Source organism: Protopterus annectens, chromosome 2.part1, assembly GCF_019279795.1.
Source record: "Protopterus annectens isolate FY-2018-M chromosome 2.part1, PAN1.0, whole genome shotgun sequence".
Taxonomy (NCBI): domain Eukaryota; kingdom Metazoa; phylum Chordata; order Ceratodontiformes; family Protopteridae; genus Protopterus; species Protopterus annectens.
The window spans coordinates 1,822,828,155-1,822,853,779 of NC_056729.1; the positions used below are offsets into that span (position 1 = coordinate 1,822,828,155).

At 39.6% G+C, this 25,625-nt stretch overlaps 1 protein-coding gene across 1 annotated transcript in view; it reads right to left on the bottom strand.

Annotated features, from left to right (window-relative positions):
- Positions 1 to 25,625, bottom strand: part of LOC122795045 — a 430,192-nt gene that overhangs the window by 34,548 nt on the left and 370,019 nt on the right. The window lies entirely within an intron of this gene.

The following is a 25,625-nucleotide window of genomic DNA, read 5'->3' on the forward strand; positions in this document are numbered from 1 at the left end:
ACCACCAGCAGTACTATAAAGGTATGGCACAAGGCACAGGTAGGGGTATGTGACACTACCAGCAGTCCTATAAAGGTAGGGCACAAGGCACAGGTAGGGGTATGTGACACCACAAGCAGTACTATAAAGTAGGGCACAAGGCACAGGTAGGGGTATGTGACACCACCAGCAGTACTATAAAGGTAGGGCACAAGGCACAGGTAGGGGTAAGTGACACCACCAGCAGTACTATGAAGGTAGGGCACAAGGCACAGGTAGGGGTATGTGACATCACCAGCAGTACTATAAAGGTAGGGCACAAGGCACAGGTAGGGGTATGTGACACCACCAGCAGTACTATAAAGGTAGGGCAAAAGGCACAGGTAGGGGTATGTGACACCACCAGCAGTCCTATAAAGTAGGGCACAAGGCACAGGTAGGGGTATGTGACACCACCAGCACTACTATAAAGGTAGGGCACAAGGCACAGGTAGGGGTATGTGACACCACCAGCAGTACTATAAAGGTAGGGCACAAGGCACAGGTAGGGGTATGTGACACCACCAGCAGTACTATAAAGGTAGGGCACAAGGCACAGGTAGGGGTATGTGACACCACTGGTAGGGCACAAGGCACAGGTAGGGGTATGTGACACCACGAGCAGTCCTATAAAGGTAGGGCACAAGGCACAGGTAGGGGTATGTGACACCACTGGTAGGGCACAAGGCACAGGTAGGGGTATGTGACACCACCAGCAGTCCTATAAAGTAGGGCACAAGGCACAGGTAGGGGTATGTGACACCACCAGCAGTCCTATAAAGGTGGGGCACAAGGCACAGGTAGGGGTATGTGACACCACCAGCAGTACTATAAAGGTAGGGCACAAGGCACAGGTAGGGGTATGTGACACCACCAGCAGTCCTATAAAGGTAGGGCACAAGGCACAGGTAGGGGTATGTGACACCACTGGTAGGGCACAAGGCACAGGCAGGGGTATGTGACACCACCAGCAGTACTATAAAGGTGGGGCACAAGGCACAGGTAGGGGTATGTGACACCACCAGCAGTACTATAAAGGTAGGGCACAAGGCACAGGTAGGGGTATGTGACACCACCAGCAGTCCTATAAAGGTAAGGCACAAGGCACAGGTAGGGGTATGTGACACCACTGGTAGGGCACAAGGCACATGTAGGGGTATGTGACACCACCAGCAGTACTATAAAGGTGGGGCACAAGGCACAGGTAGGGGTATGTGACACCACCAGCAGTACTATAAAGGTAGGGCACAAGGCACAGGTAGGGGTATGTGACACCACCAGCAGTACTATAAAGGTAGGGCACAAGGCACAGGTAGTGGTATGTGACACCACCAGCAGTACTATAAAGGTAGAGCACAAGGCACATGTAGGGGTATGTGACACCACCAGCAGTATTATAAAGGTAGGGCACAAGGCACATGTAGGGGTATGTGACACCACCAGCAGTACTATAAAGGTAGAGCACAAGGCACAGGTAGGGGTATGTGACACCACCAACAGTACTATAAAGGTAGGGCACAAGGCACAGGTAGGGGTATGTGACACCACCAGCAGTACTATAAAGGTAGGGCACAAGGCACAGGTAGGGGTATGTGACACCACCAGCAGTACTATAAAGGTAGGGCACAAGGCACAGGTAGTGTTATGTGACACCACCAGCAGTACTATAAAGTAGGGCACAAGGCACAGGTAGGGGTATGTGACACCACCAGCAGTACTATAAAGGTAGGGCACAAGGCACAGGTAGGGGTATGTGACACCACCAGCAGTACTATAAAGGTAGGGCACAAGGCACATGTAGGGGTATGTGACACCACCAGCAGTACTATAAAGGTAGGGCACAAGGCACAGGTAGGGGTATGTGACACCACTGGTAGGGCACAAGGCACAGGTAGGGGTATGTGACACCACCAGCAGTCCTATAAAGTAGGGCACAAGGCACATGTAGGGGTATGTGACACCACCAGCAGTACTATAAAGGTAGGGCACAAGGCACAGGTAGGGGTATGTGACACCACCAGCAGTACTATAAAGGTAGGGCACAAGGCACAGGTAGGGGTATGTGACACCACTGGTAGGGCACAAGGCACAGGTAGGGGTATGTGACACCACCAGCAGTCCTATAAAGTAGGGCACAAGGCACATGTAGGGGTATGTGACACCACCAGCAGTCCTATAAAGGTAGGGCACAAGGCACAGGTAGGGGTATGTGACACCACCAGCAGTACTATAAAGTAGGGCACAAGGCACAGGTAGGGGTATGTGACACCACCAGCAGTACTATAAAGGTAGGGCACAAGGCACAGGTAGGGGTATGTGACACCACCAGCAGTACTATAAAGGTAGGGCACAAGGCACAGGTAGGGGTATGTGACACCACCAGCAGTACTATAAAGGTAGGGCACAAGGCACAGGTAGGGGTATGTGACACCACCAGCAGTACTATAAAGGTAGAGCACAAGGCACATGTAGGGGTATGTGACACCACCAGCAGTCCTATAAAGGTAGGGCACAAGGCACAGGTAGGGGTATGTGACACCACCAGCAGTATTATAAAGGTAGAGCACAAGGCACAGGTAGGGGTATGTGACACCACCAGCACTACTATAAAGGTAGGGCACAAGGCACAGGTAGGGGTATGTGACACCACCAGCAGTACTATAAAGGTAGGGCACAAGGCACAGGTAGGGGTATGTGACACCACCAGCAGTACTATAAAGGTAGGGCACAAGGCACAGGTAGGGGTATGTGACACCACCAGCAGTACTATAAAGGTAGGGCACAAGGCACGGGTAGGGGTATGTGACACCACCAGCAGTACTATAAAGGTAGGGCACAAGGCACAGGTAGGGGTATGTGACACCACCAGCAGTACTATAAAGGTGGGGCACAAGGCACAGGTAGGGGTATGTGACACCACCAGCAGTACTATAAAGGTAGGGCACAAGGCACAGGTAGGGGTATGTGACACCACCAGCAGTACTATAAAGGTAGGGCACAAGGCACAGGTAGGGGTATGTGACACCACCAGCAGTACTATAAAGGTAGGGCACAAGGCACAGGTAGGGGTATGTGACTCCACCAGCAGTACTATAAAGGTAGAGCACAAGGCACATGTAGGGGTATGTGACACCACCAGCAGTACTATAAAGGTAGGGCACAAGGCACAGGTAGGGGTATGTGACACCACCAGCACTACTATAAAGGTGGGGCACAAGGCACAGGTAGGGGTATGTGACACCACCAGCAGTACTATAAAGGTAGGGCACAAGGCACAGGTAGGGGTATGTGACACCACCAGCAGTACTATAAAGGTAGGGCACAAGGCACAGGTAGGGGTATGTGACACCACCAGCAGTACTATAAAGGTAGGGCACAAGGCACAGGTAGGGGTATGTGACACCACCAGCAGTACTATAAAGGTAGGGCACAAGGCACAGGTAGGGGTATGTGACACCACCAGCAGTACTATAAAGGTAGGGCACAAGGCACAGGTAGGGGTATGTGACTCCACCAGCAGTACTATAAAGGTAGGGCACAAGGCACATGTAGGGGTATGTGACACCACCAGCAGTACTATAAAGGTAGGGCACAAGGCACAGGTAGGGGTATGTGACACCACCAGCACTACTATAAAGGTAGGGCACAAGGCACAGGTAGGGGTATGTGACACCACCAGCAGTACTATAAAGGTAGGGCACAAGGCACAGGTAGGGTTATGTGACACCACCAGCAGTACTATAAAGGTAGGGCACAAGGCACAGGTAGGGGTATGTGACACCACCAGCAGTACTATAAAGGTAGGGCACAAGGCACAGGTAGGGGTATGTGACACCACCAGCAGTACTATAAAGGTAGGGCACAAGGCACAGGTAGGGGTATGTGACAACACCAGCAGTACTATAAAGGTAGGGCACAAGGCACAGGTAGGGGTATGTGACACCACCAGCAGTACTATAAAGGTAGGGCACAAGGCACAGGTAGGGGTATGTGACACCACCAGCAGTACTATAAAGGTAGGGCACAAGGCACAGGTAGGGGTATGTGACTCCACCAGCAGTACTATAAAGGTAGAGCACAAGGCACAGGTAGGGGTATGTGACATCACCAGCAGTACTATAAAGGTAGAGCACAAGGCACATGTAGGGGTATGTGACACCACCAGCAGTACTATAAAGGTAGGGCACAAGGCACAGGTAGGGGTATGTGACTCCACCAGCAGTACTATAAAGGTAGGGCACAAGGCACAGGTATGGGTATGTGACTCCACCAGCAGTATTATAAAAGTAGGGCACAAGGCACAGGTAGGGGTATGTGACACCACCAGCAGTACTATAAAGGTAGGGCACAAGGCACAGGTAGGGGTATGTGACACCACCAGCAGTACTATGAAGGTAGGGCACAAGGCACGGGTAGGGGTATGTGACACCACCAGCAGTACTATAAAGATAGGGCACAAGGCACAGGTTGGGGTGTGTGACACCACCAGCAGCACTGTAAAGGCAGGGCACAAGGCACAGGTAGGGGGTATATGGCACAGCAAGCTCTTTCAGGTAAGTGAGACTCAATTTGTGAGCAGATAAATATGCCAATACCAGGGTCTTATCAATTATTCTGAAGTGTACAGGAAGCCATTTGGAGGCTGTATAGCACAGGTATAGCATGTGGATATGAATAGATAGCTTGGCAGCAGAATTCTGTACCATCCATAAATGATCAACCTCCATTTTGGGAAGACCAGCCTATAGAGTATTACAGTAGTCCAGCCTGGAAGAGACAAGGGCACAGACAACTACTGTAAGGTCAGCCTGTGACAGAAGATGCTTAATCTTAGAAATAGTTTACAGCTGGAAAAATGATGATGTCATAACAGCTGACATTTGGTCCTGAAGTGTCAGGCTATAATGAAAGTAACACCCAAGTTATGCACCTTATCAACAAACTCAAGTTTATTACCACCATATAAGATGAAACTAGGAAGCGGAGGTGTGGAAGAATCCCACAAAGTAGCATGGATTGGTACGGCCTTAGTAGAATCCCACAAAGTAGCATGGATTGGTACGGCCTTAGTAGAATCCTACAAAGTAGCATGGATTGGTACGGCCTTAGTAGAATCCTACAAAGTAGCATGGATTGGTACGGCCTTAGTTCTGGAGGTGTTTAGTTTTAACCAGTTAGAAGAGAGCCAAGAATGCATAGCTTTGAGATCATCAGACCTGGTATACACATTACCATATCATTTGTGGAATGACAAATTTGTTTCCAAATATGGCAAAAATAAGCCCAATGTGGCTCTCAGTCTTTGTGTGTTTTATCACATAAAGAGTAATTCTGTAGCCAAATAAGAACAAGAACAGTCTTGTTTCTACAGCCTCACTTTTTTCATCTTTTCCTTCAAAATCGTACAGCCCTTTCTGTCAGGGCATTAGAAGTGCGAAATGGTCTAACCGTTACATGAAGAATTCTGTTTCTTCTCACAATCATGACTTTTGCAGTTTCTGCAGTAATAAAACAAAATCAGCTATCAGCCACCTGACTCCAATATTTCAGATAGTGTACATGACAAAACTTGGTGTCAAGTTTGTTTAATAGCTGAATATGCAGTACTATAGTGTATCTGTTGTGCATCCATTTGTGTTGGGAACCTTTATCAAAATAGAAATGTTTGTTTCAATGAACAGTACAGTCCATGTAAGTCATGACCATGTTTTTAACATGATTTTCAAGGGTATAAATGTGAGTTTGGTACTGATCATGGTTTGTTTGTACTGATCAAGGTTTGTTTGTAATGATCACGGTTTGTTTGTACTGATTACTGTTTGTACTGATCACTGTTTGTACTGATCTCAGTTTGTTTGTACTGATTACTATTTGTTTGTACATATCACAGTTTGTTGGTACTGATCACTGTTTGTACTGATCAGGATTTGTTTGTACTGATCATGGTTTGTTTGTACTGGTCACTGTACTGATCACGGTTTGCTGTATTGATCACAGTTTGTACTGATCACGGCTTGTTTGTACTAATCATGGTTTGTTTGTACTGATCACTGTTTGTACTGATCATGGTTTGTTTGCACTGATCACTTTTGTACTGATCACGGTTTGTTTGATAAACAATACACATTGTCACTTATTTTCCTACAGGTTGATCCATGCTAGACCACCATTCATATTATTTTATCTAAACATTCGCATCCAGGTATTATATTAATTCTACCAGTTTTTCTGGGACATCGAACCACAGCACAAATGCCCAAATCAGCTTTCTTGGGATCTTGTCATATGCTTTCTCCAAGTCTAGGAATGCCCAGTTGGTTGGATTCTTTCCTCATTTCTAAATTCTTCTCAGCTATCTGTCTCACTGCAAACATCCGGTCAGTTGTACTACATTCTGATCTGAATCTGAACTGCTCATCTCACATCTTACTTTCTACTACACTGTGTATTCATTTATCAAATCACACCCCCCAAAACTTTCATGGAACGTGACATGAGTTTGATACCACTGTACTACCCACAGTTGTGAATGTCCCCTTTGTTCTGGAACACTGACTCTAGTATGCTTATTCTCCAGTAATCTGGGATACGCCTTTCTCTCCATATTGCTTTGAGTAATCTCAGGAGCCATTTCTCCAATAACTTACCCAATATCTCAGTCATTACTGCTGTGACCTCATCTGAGCCTGCTGCTTTCCCTGACTTTATGTTCTTACATCTTCTATCATGTGATCCTCCCCTTCTTTCAATGTTAGCTGTGTCTGGGGTAGCACAGCTTCTGTGGAGTTTTCTTCATTCAGTAGCTGCTGGAAGTATTCCGTCCATCTGCCTTAGATGTCCTGTGGACTGGTGAGCAGGTTCTTGCTGGTATCCCTTATGAAGAGTTTTTGACTATCTTCTTTATTTTTCTGTCTTTGCCTTACAACCTGATATAATTTATTTCTGCCATCCACTGGGTCACTTTCCAGAATCTGATAGAGTGCCACCAATTCCTTGTTCTTTGCTACTGCAACTCCTGCCTTCACATCTTTGTTAGCCAACCAGTATTCCTTCCTCTCTCTTCTATAGTCCTCACACATGCTGTTTTGAGGTCCTTATGTACCTTGCTTCCATACCTGGCTCAGTCACATGGCTCAGTCACATGGCTCAGTCACATGTCTCTTCTATAGTCCTCACACATGCTGTTTTGAGGCACTGCCATTCTTCTTCGTCTCCAATTTTCCTGAGAAATTAATTCCTTGTACTCTTGTGCTTCCGCCTAGCCAGCTTCCCAGGTCTACAGCCTAGTCTCTGTTGACCTTAGAGCTTTCTCTGATCACTGTAGCTAATGTGGTGACTTTGCAATCACTGATTTTACCCCAGAGCCCTTTATTTACTAGGACGAAGTCCACCTTATTTGCATGCTGGTCACAATTGTATGTGATTTTGTGACTGTCTCTCTTGTTGCATCATTGGCCACCATTGCCAGACATAAGTCTAGAATGGCCTCTCCTTCTATATTACTGTTGCCCTACTCGTGTGGACTCTGCCATGATATGTGCATCCATGTCACCCATTATCACCCCCAATTCACGTTGCTCTGCTTTATCTAGCAGGTCCTACAGCTGCCCTCTTTTCATCATTACTACAACCCTGCTGTGGGGAGTAGGTCGCTATCTTTACATGAGTTTGTCACTAATTTTGATAACATTAAACCACTTCTTCACTACAATTCTCACACCATTTCTCGCTTTGCCCTTCCATTTTGTCTCGTATCCAGCCTCCTTTCCTACACTGAGGGTAGCAGTTCTTACTTCATGTTTGGCATTGTTCAACACAGCTATCTCAAGTAGCACAGGCAAATGCCCCTGCCAAATGGCGACAGTAGTCAGCATCACCAATGGCCCTGACATGGGACAGAGTGTGGGATCCTACCTTGTGGATAATACGCACCAAATTCCTCACCTTACAGGACACCATCTAGAGGCTTTGCTTCCCACAACTCCATTCTTGGGTGAGTCTAAGGTAAAAACACTTTGTATGTTTTTGAGAGGAAATTCAGAGCGACAAAGAGAGAACATCCAAACCCCATATAATCACTGGTCAGAGATCAGGATTGCACCTTGTACCTTCTGCACGGGAGGCGAAAACCTTAACCATTGCACCAAATGGCCTCCTATCATACAGTTAAAGGGAAATAATTATGGGATTGTAGTTCTCTTTCTTTTTCTCTCTCTCTCTCTCTGTCTCTTTCTAGGTTTACTATTAAAATCTGGAAAATACAATGCTCGACTGATCAAAATGTTGAGCCAAAATGTGGAAATGTGTAGAATAGAAAAGGCAAAATCCTGGAACTGAACTGCATTAATTATCCACTGGAATTTGGTCTGTTTGGCATATCATTAGGTTACTTAACTTACCATTAGACTATCAAGTCAATGGCACATGGACATTACTATTTTACAGAGAGGCAAGCCCCCCTGCACCCCCTGCAGATAATATATACCAACTCTGAGATCACACTACAGTGAGGAAATACCATGATCTCCATTCACAATACTGAACTCAGACTGCACATTTGGTATTGCGGATTCATTGTAGTCTGCTTTGGCATTGTGTCTCTTTGCAAAGTGTATGGAATTTCAATAGTAAACCTATATCTATGTGTGTGTGTATATATATATATATATATATATATATATATATATATATATATATATATATATATATACTTTTTTATTATGAATTACCAAAAAACTGAACCACAGAACATCGAGATGAGAAACCTGAAACATCATAATCCTGAAACTTTAAAACACAGAGTCTCACAATATCGAAAACCTAAAAACAAACATTACATCCCTATCCCACACTGGGGCAAAACACCCAAAAAAGTTGCACAAATTTCACATCAAACCACCACAGTTCCTAACATAAACGCATACATCAAAGTAAAAGTGTATCCTAAAAATAATCTCATAACTGAAAACACCTTCCTTTGCATTAGTACACGACTTTGAATACTGGTAGCCTCACAGATTTACACGTAAGAAAAGTAAAACAATTTTTTCACCTACACTTTTGCAGCCCCCCCCTGCACCCCCAATGTGGAGGGCGGTGCCCCCCACCCACCAAAAATGAAATATACAACTCCGAGATTACACTACATTGAGAAAAAGAGACACTTTTAATACACAATGAATATTCATATTGCCATCAGTATGACTACTACCTAACTTTTACCGACTGTTAGAAGGTAGGTGTGATTTAGCCAAGACCTCTAATATGCATCCTAAGAGGTACTACACTACAAAACGTTGCATTTTCTCACAAAAATATAAACGGCTTAAACGTGACATTTTAACATTCTAATGATTGCTATGCATATAATCTCTACTGACAGCTAAACTAAATGTAAAACAGTACTACACAACCTCACCACAATAACACAATCTCTTATGTTACTATTAAAATGATTTTAACTACTCACCACTATCAAAACATAAAATAAACCTATACCACTACAAACACATTCCGATTAATTACTACCACCTCCTTTACTTCTTTGAAGTGTAAACTTACATACACTTCTGGACCAAAACCAGGAACTTGAAATGGAATGTTCGCCACGTTTATTTACGTACTTAGCACTAAGACTTAAAGGAACATAGCACTATCTTACCACTTACCATTTAACTTTAACTTTAACATTACATTTTGTTATTCTGGGTCTCGATCTAATAAATCTTCAGTAATTTAATTTTTCGACCTTATGGTCTCAGTGTTCTGATATTCGCTCTACTGGTAATTCAGCAATTAGATTTAGATGCATACATATATATATATTTATCTATATACATATATATATATATATATATATATATATATATATATATATATATATATATATATATATATATACACATATATATATATATATATATATACACATATATATATATATATATATATATATATATATATATATATATATATATATATATATATATATATATATATATATATATACAGAGAGAGAGAGAGAGAGAGATAGACATAGGGATTCACTTCAAAACATCAAAAGCCCACCCAGTTCGGCTTTGTAAAGGGCAGATCCTGCCTTTTGAACCTGGTTGACTTTTTTGAAACAGTCACTAGAGCCATTGATGAGGGCAAAGCAGTCCATACAGCCTACCTGGACTTGGCTAAGGCCTTCGACACAATACCCCACTCAGGCATCATAGATAAGCTCAACAGCTTAAACGTAAACCTTATGTCACTAGATGGGTTGCAAACTGGCTAAAGGACAGAACCCATAAAGTTAAAATCGCTGGAGCAATGTCAGACTCAAAGCCAGTCACAAGTGGTGTCCCACAGGGATCTGTCCTGGGACCCCTCTTGTTCGGCATTTATTTCTCAGATGTTAAAGCAAACATGGGAGGGCTGTGGCTGACAAAGTTCGCAAATGACTGCAAACTAGGTGCCATAGTCGATACACCAGCGGACACATACATCCTACAAAAAGGCCTCACAGAAAAGGACAACTGGTGCCGGAGTCACGGCCTTAAACTAAATGCCAAAAAATGTATAGTCATCCCCTTTGGGAAAAACAAAGTACCCACAAATTATCACATAGATAACAACCCACTGAGTACGGAAAAAGTAATCAGAGACCTAGGGTCCCAAGTCGACAGCGACCTCTCATTTGACACCCACGTTGCCAAAGTGGTTAGAAAAACATTCTACCTTGCACACCTCATCATGAAGGGATTCACATCCAGATCCAAGGATGTCATTGTACCCCTGTACTCCTCCCTCATCAGACCCATGATCGAGTACAATGCCCCATTTGGTATGTACCTCACCCGGCATTTGCAACAGCTGGAGAGACCACAAAAGTACCTCACCAAGAAGATCAAGGGTCTCCAACATATGTCTTATTCTGCCAGACTAAAGAAACTTCAGCTCTTTTCAGTAGCATACCGCCTGCTCAGAGGTGATCTCTGCCTGACGTACAAGGCCATGTCCAATCAGGATCTGATGGACATGCTCCACCTCAAAACCTCCAAATCCATCAGGACCACGAGAGCTAAAGACTTAAACCTCGGCACAAGTATGAATAGGACATGCTGGAGAGATAGATTCATAACCCAGAGGCTTCCCATGCTTTGGAACAAGATCCCAGTTCATATTAGGCAGAGCCCCTCACTGACTCTCTTCAAGAGAAATCTTGATGAGTGGATGGGAGATCGTAAGTTTACCCCAGGGGTCACATCTGTGTCACTGCTAGACAGGGGCACAGTATTCTAAAATTTATTCTGTACATTTTTTGTACCATTTCATGGGGTGGCAAAAGCCACATCACTATGGCTAGGCTTACAAATGCCCCAGGGCAGATAGCCTAGTACTATACTATGAAACTATGAAACTATGAAACTATGTTGAAATTCAAAACACTGAGACAAAAATCTTGAAAATTCAAAACACTGAAAACTCAAAACATTGACTTTCATAACACAGAAAAACATAAGAAACCAACATTTAATATATTCCAGCAGAACTACATACAGAAACAAATAAAAAAACAAACTGTGTTACACTTCTGCAAATATAAGCAAGGAGGCAAGCCCACCTTTACCCCCTATGTGGGGAGATGCACCCCTCAAACTCCCTGCTACTTAAATATATCAACTCCAAGATTGCACTACACTACTCTAAGATGTGTTATGTTATTGTATAACCAGTAAGAAGGGAATATGACTGAGGTTACCTATGAAACTCTGGTAAGTATTGGAGAGACATATAGTAATGTGTAATATTTTAAAGTGTGTCTCTAAGAGAAGACTGAGGATAGATTTTACAATTTAAATATCCTGTCATGAAGCCCAGAATGGTATGTTTGCTGTTTTTTTTCTGTGTAGTGCGATCTCAGAGTTGATATATTTAAGTAGCAGGGGGTGCAGGGGGGCTTGCCCCTACTTATATTTGGAGAAGTGAAATAGGGTTTGTTTTTTTATTTGTTTCTGTGTGCAGTTGTACTGGAATATATTAAATGTTGGTTTCTTATGTTTTTTCAGTGTTATGGGATTCAATGTTTTGAGTTTTCTGTGTTTTGAATTTTCAAGGCTTTGGTCTCAGTGTTTTGAATTTCAACATTATGGGCTTTTGATATTTGAAGTGAATCCATATATAGATAAATAGACAGTAGACAGAGAGTTAGTTCTAACTTTTTTGCCTTACAGCAAATGTGTTTCCTTGAAATGTCTATTTTTTCAGCATGAGCAGAATGAGATGCCATATTGCCTTCCCCTTTCACAGGAAACAGAAAAAGCTTGCAGCCAAGCATGGTTAGTTTCCTCTACAAGAGCTATCATGTCAAAGAGACTAATTCCAATGTCAGGACAGATTCACTTATCATGACCTTCTCATTTTATCCCACATTGTAGAGACTAATTCCAATGTCAGGACAGATTCACTTATCATGACCTTCTCATTTTATCCCACATTGTAGAGACTAATTCCAATGTCAGGACAGATCCACTTCTCATCACCTTCTCATTTTATCCCACATTGTAGAGACTAATTCCAATGTCAGGACAGATCCACTGATCATGACCTTCTCATTTTACCCCACATTGTAGAGACTAATTTCAGTGTCAGGACACATCCACTTATCATGACCTTCTCATTTTATCCCGCATTGTAGAGACTAATTCCAATGCCAGGACAGATTCCCTTCTCATCACCTTCTAATTTTATCCTGCATTGTAAAGACTAATTCCAATGCCAGGACAGATTTCCTTCTCATCACCTTCTAATTTTATCCCACATTGTAGAAATTAAAATTAATTCCAATGTCAGGATAGATACACTTATCATGACCTTCTCATTTTATCCCACATTGTAGAGACTAATTCCAATGTGAGGATATATGCACTTATCATGACCTTCTCATTTTATCCCACATTGTAGAGACTAATTCCAATGTCAGGACAGATCCACTTCTCATCACCTTCTCATTTTATCCCACATTGTAGAGACTAATTCCAGTGTCAGGATAGATCCACTTATCATCACTTTCGCATTTTATCCCACATTGTAGAGACTATATTCAGTTTCAGAACATATCCACTTATCATCAACTTCTCATTTTATCCCACATTATAGAGACAAATTCCAATGTCAGGATAGATCCACTTATCATGACCTTCTCATTTTACCCCACATTGTAGAGACTAATTCCAGTGTCAGGACAGATCCACTTATCATGACCTTCTCATTTTATCCCGCATTGTAGAGACTAATTCCAATGCCAGGACAGATTCCCTTCTCATCACCTTCTAATTTTATCCCACATTGTAGAAATTAAAATTAATTCCAATGTCAGGATAGATCCACTTATCATGACCTTCTCATTTTATCCCACATTGTAGAGACTAATTCCATTGTGAGGATATATTCACTTATCATGACCTTCTCATTTTATCCCACATTGTAGAGACTAATTCCAATGTTAGGACAGATCCACTTCTCATCACCTTCTCATTTTATCCCACATTGTGCAGACCAATTCCAATGTCAGGATAGATCCACTTATCATCACTTTCACATTTTATCCCACATTGTAGAGACTATATTCAGTTTCAGAACATATCCACTTATCATCGACTTCTCATTTTATCCCACATTATAGAGACAAATTCCAATGTCAGGATAGATCCACTTATCATGACCTTCTCATTTTACCCCACATTGTAGAGACTAATTGCAATGTCAGGATAGATCCACTTATTATGACCTTCTCATTTTTTTCCACATTGCAGAGACTAATTCCAATGTCAGGATAGATCCACTTATCATGACCTTCTCATTTTACCCCACATTGTAGAGACTAATTGCAATGTCAGGATAGATCCACTTATTATGACCTTCCCATTTTTTTCCACATTGCAGAGACTAATTCCAATGTCAGGATATATCCACTTATCATCACCTTCTCATGTTATCCAACATTGTAGAGACTAATTCCAATGTGAGGATATATTCACTTATCATGACCTGCTCATTTTATCTCACATTGTAGAGACTAATTCCAGTGTCAGGATAGATCCACTTATTATCACTTTCTCATTTTATCCCACATCGTAGAGATTATATCCAATGTCAGGATAGGTTCACTTATAATGACCTTCTCATTTTATCCCACATTATAGACACAAATTCCAATGTCAGGATAGGTCCACTTATCATGACCTTCTCATTTCACCCCACATTGTAGAGACTAATTGCAATGGCAGGATAGATCCACTTATCATGACCTTCTCATTTTATCCCACATTGTAGAGACTAAATCCAGTGTCAGGATAGATCCACTTATCATCACCTTCTCATTTTATCCCACATTGTAGAGACTAATTCCAATGTCAGGATAGAGCCACTTATCATGACCTTCTCATTTTATACCACATTGTAGAGACTAATTCCATTGTCAGGATAGATTCACTTCTCATCACCTTCTCATTTTATCCCACATTGTAGATTCAGATACTAGATTTCCTCCACAGGGACCTCCATCACATTCCAACCCTGCCAAGGATATGGCTGACCTTTATGAAGGTGATGAGGCTGTGAGTGCCTCAGTGGAGGTGAGTGCTGACTCCTCCACGGCATGTAGCTCACCTGCATTGCCTGAGATGGCCCAGCAACAGTAGAGTGATTAATAAGCAGATTTTTGTCCATCATGGAGAGCTTACTAGCGTCAACAGCAGCTTGACTCAAAGAACTGACTGCTGCCATTTAATCACCAGAGAAGAATGTGGCCCATAACATAACCCACTTGATTGATTCTTGAAGTGTCCCTCTGTGCCAAGATAATGATGAAACAGGAGCTGCTGAAACACTGCCCTATCCCCAGCCATGCCTGATACCTTCATCTTGTGTCCTTCCCTATATGCTTTGCACTGTCCAAACTCCCTATCACAGTTTGTCTCTGTCCCTCCAATTTTTCCCCTTCCTGTTGTATGCAGAGTGTGTCCCTATAATGTCTTTCCATCCTGTTGTATGCAGTGTGTCCCTATAATGTCTCCCCATCCTGTTGTACGCAGTGCTTCCCTATAATGTCTCCCCATCCTGGTGCATGCAGTGTGTCCCTATAATGTCTCTCCATCCTGTTGTATGCAGTGCATCCCTATAATATCTCCCCATCCTGTTGTACACAGTGCATCCCTATAATGTCTCCCCATCCTGTTGTACGCAGTGCTTTTCCTATTTGTCTGTGTTGCTCTCTGTTTATTTGTCTGTCCCTTTCCCTATTCCTGCTTCCATTTCACCCTTTCTTTCCCTTGTCTCTGCCAAAAATGTGGGTCTCTGGCTCTGAATAAAAACTCAAACAAGTTTCTCTCCTTCCTTATTCTGCCAACTCCTTCATGCTACCCTCTGCCTGCTCTTTCCATTGTCACTGCTTTGCTGCACATCCCTTGCCTTCTCCTTTATGCATCTAACAGGTGTCCGTATGTATGGACACCTTGGCAGTGCAGCTGCAGACAATATATGGCTACTTATCAGTCTGCAAGACATGGCGATATCCTGATGAAGGAAGTGGTAACACATGCATCCCAGTTGCTACAAACATTGCTTTATATCAAAATATAGCAGTCTGTGTTCACATTGCTTGTTCTTTCAAAACTGCATTATGTGGTTCAAGGCTGCTCTACAGATCGTTTCATGCACTTTGGACTAAACATTTTGCTGCAAGATTTGCCTGCTTGCAAATTGTACTGCATGGTTATATCTACTTGTATAGTTACTGCCTCGTTATACACCCCTGAGTGCAACTACCTTCCTAAATGTGCTGCATGTTTTTATTGGGACATTTACTGTTTCTTTCTGCAACTGCACAGGCCTTGCACAAAAGTGCAGTGCATCTCTAAAAATCTTGGATTTAATTTATTCTTTGAACATTCTGTGCTTTTGGGTATTGGAATAAAAAGCACAACAAAAACGTGAAGAATGGCAGATGGAAAACATGATGCGACATGATCATTTTGTTTTCTTTGAAAGTGTGTTTACAATTTAGCATCTGTTTTCTACAAATCTATTTTGCATCAGCTAACATAATGGCGGTGTACTCTTAAACAATCAGTAAAAACATAATTTAGTTGTTTACCAGCTCCAAATGTGACATTATTGATTACAGATTCTGAGCTCTGCCTGCTGTTAACATGCCTTCCTTCTTATACCAGTTTATTTATTTAACATTTGTTAACTGGGAAAGTCCAACTTGGAACGAAACCAATTTTCAGCAGTGGCCCAGGGAAAAATGCTCTACACAAATGCCTTTCTAACATGGGAGGAAACCAGAGCACCCGGAGAAAACTCACATGAATGCAGGGAGGACATTCAGTCTCCACACAGAAGGCACACCAGATGAGAATCAAACTGGAGAACCTCTTGCTGTGAGGTGACAATGCTGCCACCGCACCACTGTGCCATCCAGTTAGTATTGATATTAAGTCTATGTTGAATCTGCAATCACTGCATATCAAATATTGTTTGTACTCACAAGGAGTCTGTTATAATCTCTTTATATATTTTTCTGTCACTGATTATGTTTTCTGAGCTTTACTCCCAGGGCCTCCATGGAAAATGGATTCTTGCATGACCCAGCTGGATCTTCCCGGAAACCAAAAGCAAATAAATAAATAAATAACAAAACAGTCATTTACTTCAATCACCTTCCCAATGTATGGAATTTCATATTTGGAATATTCATTCCCTGAATATGTCTACTGAAGCCTGTATTCTCTATTCTTGTACCTTGTCTGGGATACTTCATAAATTCTCCAGGTGTTCTTTGCCATTTCTCTGCCCCCAAGATAATATCTAGGCAGCACTGGACATTAATGATTCCTCTGGTCATTGTCTGTTACCAAATAACTAACACAGTTGCCACTAAAACTCAGTCTGCTATAGTGGAGCAATATTTTATAAATATTTTGAACTAAGAATTTCTCGGACAGCTCTTTCATTTCCATTTGTAAGTATGCCTGATTATCATGCAAAAGGCACTCCATGAGGGAAAAGGAAGTATCTTCAATTCTTGGTAAGAGATTCTATGCTGTGTTTAGTACTGGGTTAATAGTGATGTTGTAATTTCTGTCCATAAGAACAGCCTCCCCTTGTACTGGTACTGGTACAGCTATTCATATCTAGGATTACTACCCGGTCCCACTTTGCGAGGGACTGTCCCTCTTTTGGCAGTTGTGTCCTGCAAAAAAAAATTGTAAAAATGGGGCAAAATTATTTCCTATATTTTATGTAACAGTACCATAAAACAGTTATTCTGTATCTGAAACACCAAAATGTTATAAGAAATAGAAAAAGCAACTAAAATGTATAAGAATAAGCTTTTATTTAGGCAAAAAAGTGAAGTTATGTCCTTTGTACTGGCCGTGTGTAATTTTTGGCATGCAAAATCTGATGTTTGTGCTAAAAATGTCCCACTTTGGGCATTTGAAAAAGTGGCAACCCTATAAATCCTATCATTTCACTTTCATTATCATCACAGCATTTTCCAGGTTTTGTAACCCTACAAATCCTATCATTTCACTTTCATTATCGTCACAGCGTTTTCCAGGTTTTGTAACCTTACAAATCATATCATTTCACTTTCATTATCGTCACAGCGTTTTCCAGGTTTTGTAACCCTATAAATCATATAATTTCACTTTCATTATTGTCACAGCGTTTTCCAGGTTTTGTAACCCTATAAATCATATCATTTCACTTTCATTATCGTCGCAGCGTTTTCCAGGTTTTGTAACCCTATAAATCATATCATTTCACTTTCATTATCGTCACAGCATTTTCCAGGTTTTGTAACCCTACAAATCATATAATTTCACTTTCATTATCGTCACAGCGTTTTCCAGATTTTGTAACCCTATAAATCATATAATTTCACTTTCATTATCGTCACAGCATTTTCCAGGTTTTGTAACCCTACAAATCATATCATTTCACTTTGATTATCGTCACAAGGTTTTCCAGGTTTTGTAACCCTATAAATCCTATCATTTCACTTTCATTATCGTCACAGCGTTTTCCAGGTTTTGTAACCCTATAAATCATATCATTTCACTTTCATTATTGTCACAGCATTTTCCAGGTTTTGTAACCCTACAAATCATATCATTTCACTTTCATTATCGTCACAGCGTTTTCCAGGTTTTGTAACCCTATAAATCATATCATTTCACTTTGATTATCGTCACAGCGTTTTCCAGGTTTTGTAACCATATAAATCATATCATTTCACTTTGATTATCATCACAGCGTTTTCCAGGTTTTGTAACCCTATAAATCATATCATTTCACTTTCATTATCGTCACAGCGTTTTCCAGGTTTTGTAACCCTATAAATCATATCATTTCACTTTCATTATCGTCACAGCGTTTTCCAGGTTTTGTAACCCTATAAATCATATCATTTCACTTTCATTATCGTCACAGCGTTTTCCAGGTTTTGAAACCCTACAAATCCTATCATTTCACTTTCATTATCGTCACAGTGTTTTCCAGGTTTTGTAACCCTATAAATCATATCATTTCACTTTGATTATCGTCACAGCGTTTTCCAGGTTTTGTAACCCTATAAATCATATCATTTCACTTTGATTATCGTCACAGCATTTTCCAGGTTTTGTAACCCTATAAATCCTATCATTTCACTTTCATTATCATCACAGCGTTTTCCAGGGTTTGTAACCCTATAAATCATATCATTTCACTTTCATTATCGTCACAGCGATTTCAAGGTTTTGTAACCCTACAAATCATATCATTTCACTTTCATTATCATCACAGTGTTTTCCAGGTTTTGTAACCCTATAAATCATATCATTTCACTTTGATTATCGTCACAGCATTTTCCAGGTTTTGTAACCCTATAAATCATATCATTTCACTTTCATTATCGTCACAGCGTTTTCCAGGTTTTGTAACCCTATAAATCATATCATTTCACTTTCATTATCATCACAGCGTTTTCCAGGTTTTGTAACCCTATAAATCATATCATTTCACTTTCATTATCGTCACAGCGTTTTCCAGGTTTTGTAACCCTACAAATCCTATCATTTCACTTTCATTATCGTCACAGCGTTTTCCAGGTTTTGTAACCCTACAAATCCTATCATTTCACTTTCATTATCGTCACAGCGTTTTCCAAGTTTTGTAACCCTATAAATCCTATCATTTCACTTTCATTATCGTCACAGCGTTTTCCAGGTTTTGTAACCCTACAAATCATATCATTTCACTTTCATTATCGTCACAGCATTTTCCAGGTTTTGTAACCCTATAAATCATATCATTTCACTTTCATTATCGTCACAGCATTTTCCAGGTTTTGTAACCCTATAAATCATATAATTTCACTTTCATTATCGTCACAGCGTTTTCCAGGTTTTGTAACCCTATAAATCATATCATTTCACTTTCATTATCGTCACAGCGTTTTCCAGGTTTTGTAACCCTATAAATCATATCATTTCACTTTCATTATCGTCACAGCGTTTTCCAGGTTTTGTAACCCTACAAATCATATCATTTCACTTTCATTATCGTCACAGCGTTTTCCAGGTTTTGTAACCCTATAAATCATATCATTTCACTTTCATTATCGTCACAGCGTTTTCCAGGTTTTGTAACCCTATAAATCATATCATTTCACTTTCATTATCGTCACAGCGTTTTCCAGGTTTTGTAACCCTATAAATCATATCATTTCACTTTCATTATCGTCACAGCGTTTTCCAGGTTTTGTAACCCTATAAATCATATCATTTCACTTTCATTATCGTCACAGCGTTTTCCAGGTTTTGTAACCCTATAAATCATATCATTTCACTTTCATTATCGTCACAGCGTTTTCCAGGTTTTGTAACCCTATAAATCATATCATTTCACTTTCATTATCGTCACAGCGTTTTCCAGGTTTTGTAACCCTATAAATCATATCATTTCACTTTCATTATCGTCACAGCGTTTTCCAGGTTTTGTAACCCTATAAATCATATCATTTCACTTTCATTATCGTCACAGCGTTTTCCAGGTTTTGTAACCCTATAAATCATATCATTTCACTTTCATTATCGTCACAGCGTTTTCCAGGTTTTGTAACCCTATAAATCATATCATTTCACTTTCATTATCGTCACAGCATTTTCCAGGTTTTGTAACCCTATAAATCATATCATTTCACTTTCATTATCGTCACAGCGTTTTCCAGGTTTTGTAACCCTATAAATCATATCATTTCACTTTCATTATCGTCACAGCGTTTTCCAGGTTTTGTAACCCTATAAATCATATCATTTCACTTTCATTATCGTCACAGCGTTTTCCAGGTTTTGTAACCCTATAAATCATATCATTTCACTTTCATTATCGTCACAGCGTTTTCCAGGTTTTGTAACCCTATAAATCATATCATTTCACTTTCATTATCGTCACAGCGTTTTCCAGGTTTTGTAACCCTATAAATCATATCATTTCACTTTCATTATCGTCACAGCGTTTTCCAGGTTTTGTAACCCTATAAATCATATCATTTCACTTTCATTATCGTCACAGCGTTTTCCAGGTTTTGTAACCCTATAAATCATATCATTTCACTTTCATTATCGTCACAGCGTTTTCCAGGTTTTGTAACCCTATAAATCATATCATTTCACTTTCATTATCGTCACAGCGTTTTCCAGGTTTTGTAACCCTACAAATCATATCATTTCACTTTCATTATCGTCACAGCGTTTTCCAGGTTTTGTAACCCTATAAATCATATCATTTCACTTTCATTATCGTCACAGCGTTTTCCAGGTTTTGTAACCCTATAAATCATATCATTTCACTTTCATTATCGTCACAGCGTTTTCCAGGTTTTGTAACCCTATAAATCATATCATTTCACTTTCATTATCGTCACAGCGTTTTCCAGGTTTTGTAACCCTATAAATCATATCATTTCACTTTCATTATCGTCACAGCGTTTTCCAGGTTTTGTAACCCTATAAATCATATCATTTCACTTTCATTATCGTCACAGCGTTTTCCAGGTTTTGTAACCCTATAAATCATATCATTTCACTTTCATTATCGTCACAGCGTTTTCCAGGTTTTGTAACCCTATAAATCATATCATTTCACTTTCATTATCGTCACAGCGTTTTCCAGGTTTTGTAACCCTATAAATCATATCATTTCACTTTCATTATCGTCACAGCGTTTTCCAGGTTTTGTAACCCTACAAATCATATCATTTCACTTTCATTATCGTCACAGCGTTTTCCAGGTTTTGTAACCCTATAAATCATATCATTTCACTTTCATTATCGTCACAGCGTTTTCCAGGTTTTGTAACCCTATAAATCATATCATTTCACTTTCATTATCGTCACAGCGTTTTCCAGGTTTTGTAACCCTATAAATCATATCATTTCACTTTCATTATTGTCACAGCATTTTCCAGGTTTTGTAACCCTATAAATCATATCATTTCACTTTCATTATCGTCACAGCGTTTTCCAGGTTTTGTAACCCTATAAATCATATCATTTCACTTTCATTATCGTCACAGCGTTTTCCAGGTTTTGTAACCCTATAAATCATATCATTTCACTTTCATTATCGTCACAGCATTTTCCAGGTTTTGTAACCCTACAAATCATATCATTTCACTTTCATTATCGTCACAGCGTTTTCCAGGTTTTGTAACCCTATAAATCATATCATTTCACTTTCATTATCGTCACAGCGTTTTCCAGGTTTTGTAACCCTATAAATCATATCATTTCACTTTCATTATCGTCACAGCGTTTTCCAGGTTTTGTAACCCTATAAATCATATCATTTCACTTTCATTATCGTCACAGCGTTTTCCAGGTTTTGTAACCCTATAAATCATATCATTTCACTTTCATTATCGTCACAGCATTTTCCAGGTTTTGTAACCCTACAAATCATATCATTTCACTTTCATTATCGTCACAGCGTTTTCCAGGTTTTGTAACCCTATAAATCATATCATTTCACTTTCATTATCGTCACAGCATTTTCCAGGTTTTGTAACCCTACAAATCATATCATTTCACTTTCATTATCGTCACAGCATTTTCCAGGTTTTGTAACCCTATAAATCATATCATTTCACTTTCATTATCATCACAGCGTTTTCCAGGTTTTGTAACCCTATAAATCATATCATTTCACTTTCATTATCGTCACAGCATTTTCCAGGTTTTGTAACCCTATAAATCATATCATTTCACTTTCATTATCATCACAGCATTTTCCAGGTTTTGTAACCCTATAAATCATATCATTTCACTTTCATTATCGTCACAGCGTTTTCCAGGTTTTGTAACCCTATAAATCATATCATTTCACTTTCATTATCGTCACAGCATTTTCCAGGTTTTGTAACCCTATAAATCATATCATTTCACTTTCATTATCATCACAGCGTTTTCCAGGTTTTGTAACCCTACAAATCATATCATTTCACTTTCATTATCGTCACAGCGTTTTCCAGGTTTTGTAACCCTATAAATCATATCATTTCACTTTCATTATCGTCACAGCATTTTCCAGGTTTTGTAACCCTATAAATCATATCATTTCACTTTCATTATCGTCACAGCATTTTCCAGGTTTTGTAACCCTATAAATCATATCATTTCACTTTCATTATCGTCACAGCGTTTTCCAGGTTTTGTAACCCTATAAATCATATCATTTCACTTTCATTATCGTCACAGCATTTTCCAGGTTTTGTAACCCTATAAATCATATCATTTCACTTTCATTATCGTCACAGCGTTTTCCAGGTTTTGTAACCCTATAAATCATATCATTTCACTTTCATTATCGTCACAGCGTTTTCCAGGTTTTGTAACCCTATAAATCATATCATTTCACTTTCATTATCATCACAGCGTTTTCCAGGTTTTGTAACCCTATAAATCATATCATTTCACTTTCATTATCGTCACAGCGTTTTCCAGGTTTTGTAACCCTATAAATCATATCATTTCACTTTCATTATCGTCACAGCGTTTTCCAGGTTTTGTAACCCTATAAATCATATCATTTCACTTTCATTATCGTCACAGCGTTTTCCAGGTTTTGTAACCCTATAAATCATATCATTTCACTTTCATTATCGTCACAGCGTTTTCCAGGTTTTGTAACCCTATAAATCATATCATTTCACTTTCATTATCGTCACAGCATTTTCCAGGTTTTGTAACCCTATAAATCATATCATTTCACTTTCATTATCGTCACAGCGTTTTCCAGGTTTTGTAACCCTATAAATCATATCATTTCACTTTCATTATCGTCACAGCGTTTTCCAGGTTTTGTAACCCTATAAATCATATCATTTCACTTTCATTATCATCACAGCGTTTTCAAGGTTTTGTAACCCTACAAATCATATCATTTCACTTTCATTATCGTCACAGTGTTTTTAAGGTTTTGTACCCCTATAAATCTTATAATTTCACTTTCATTATCGTCACAGCATTTTCCAGGTTTTGTAACCCTATAAATCATATCATTTCACTTTCATTATCGTCACAGCGTTTTCCAGGTTTTGTAACCCTATAAATCATATCATTTCACTTTCATTATCGTCACAGCGTTTTCCAGGTTTTGTAACCCTATAAATCATATCATTTCACTTTCATTATCGTCACAGCGTTTTCCAGGTTTTGTAACCCTATAAATCATATCATTTCACTTTCATTATCGTCACAGCGTTTTCCAGGTTTTGTAACCCTATAAATCATATCATTTCACTTTCATTATCGTCACAGCGTTTTCCAGGTTTTGTAACCCTATAAATCATATCATTTCACTTTCATTATCGTCACAGCGTTTTCCAGGTTTTGTAACCCTATAAATCATATCATTTCACTTTCATTATCGTCACAGCGTTTTCCAGGTTTTGTAACCCTATAAATCATATCATTTCACTTTCATTATCGTCACAGCGTTTTCCAGGTTTTGTAACCCTATAAATCATATCATTTCACTTTCATTATCGTCACAGCGTTTTCCAGGTTTTGTAACCCTATAAATCATATCATTTCACTTTCATTATCGTCACAGCGTTTTCCAGGTTTTGTAACCCTATAAATCATATCATTTCACTTTCATTATCGTCACAGCGTTTTCCAGGTTTTGTAACCCTATAAATCATATCATTTCACTTTCATTATCGTCACAGCGTTTTCCAGGTTTTGTAACCCTATAAATCATATCATTTCACTTTCATTATCGTCACAGCGTTTTCCAGGTTTTGTAACCCTATAAATCATATCATTTCACTTTCATTATCGTCACAGCGTTTTCCAGGTTTTGTAACCCTATAAATCATATCATTTCACTTTCATTATCGTCACAGCGTTTTCCAGGTTTTGTAACCCTATAAATCATATCATTTCACTTTCATTATCGTCACAGCGTTTTCCAGGTTTTGTAACCCTATAAATCATATCATTTCACTTTCATTATCGTCACAGCGTTTTCCAGGTTTTGTAACCCTATAAATCATATCATTTCACTTTCATTATCGTCACAGCGTTTTCCAGGTTTTGTAACCCTATAAATCATATCATTTCACTTTCATTATCGTCACAGCGTTTTCCAGGTTTTGTAACCCTATAAATCATATCATTTCACTTTCATTATCGTCACAGCGTTTTCCAGGTTTTGTAACCCTATAAATCATATCATTTCACTTTCATTATCGTCACAGCATTTTCCAGGTTTTGTAACCCTATAAATCATATCATTTCACTTTCATTATCGTCACAGCGTTTTCCAGGTTTTGTAACCCTATAAATCATATCATTTCACTTTCATTATCGTCACAGCGTTTTCCAGGTTTTGTAACCCTATAAATCATATCATTTCACTTTCATTATCGTCACAGCGTTTTCCAGGTTTTGTAACCCTATAAATCATATCATTTCACTTTCATTATCGTCACAGCATTTTCCAGGTTTTGTAACCCTATAAATCATATCATTTCACTTTCATTATCGTCACAGCGTTTTCCAGGTTTTGTAACCCTATAAATCATATCATTTCACTTTCATTATCGTCACAGCATTTTCCAGGTTTTGTAACCCTATAAATCATATCATTTCACTTTCATTATCGTCACAGCGTTTTCCAGGTTTTGTAACCCTATAAATCATATCATTTCACTTTCATTATCGTCACAGCGTTTTCCAGGTTTTGTAACCCTATAAATCATATCATTTCACTTTCATTATCGTCACAGCGTTTTCCAGGTTTTGTAACCCTATAAATCATATCATTTCACTTTCATTATCGTCACAGCGTTTTCCAGGTTTTGTAACCCTATAAATCATATCATTTCACTTTCATTATCGTCACAGCGTTTTCCAGGTTTTGTAACCCTATAAATCATATCATTTCACTTTCATTATCGTCACAGCGTTTTCCAGGTTTTGTAACCCTATAAATCATATCATTTCACTTTCATTATCGTCACAGCGTTTTCCAGGTTTTGTAACCCTAAATCATATCATTTC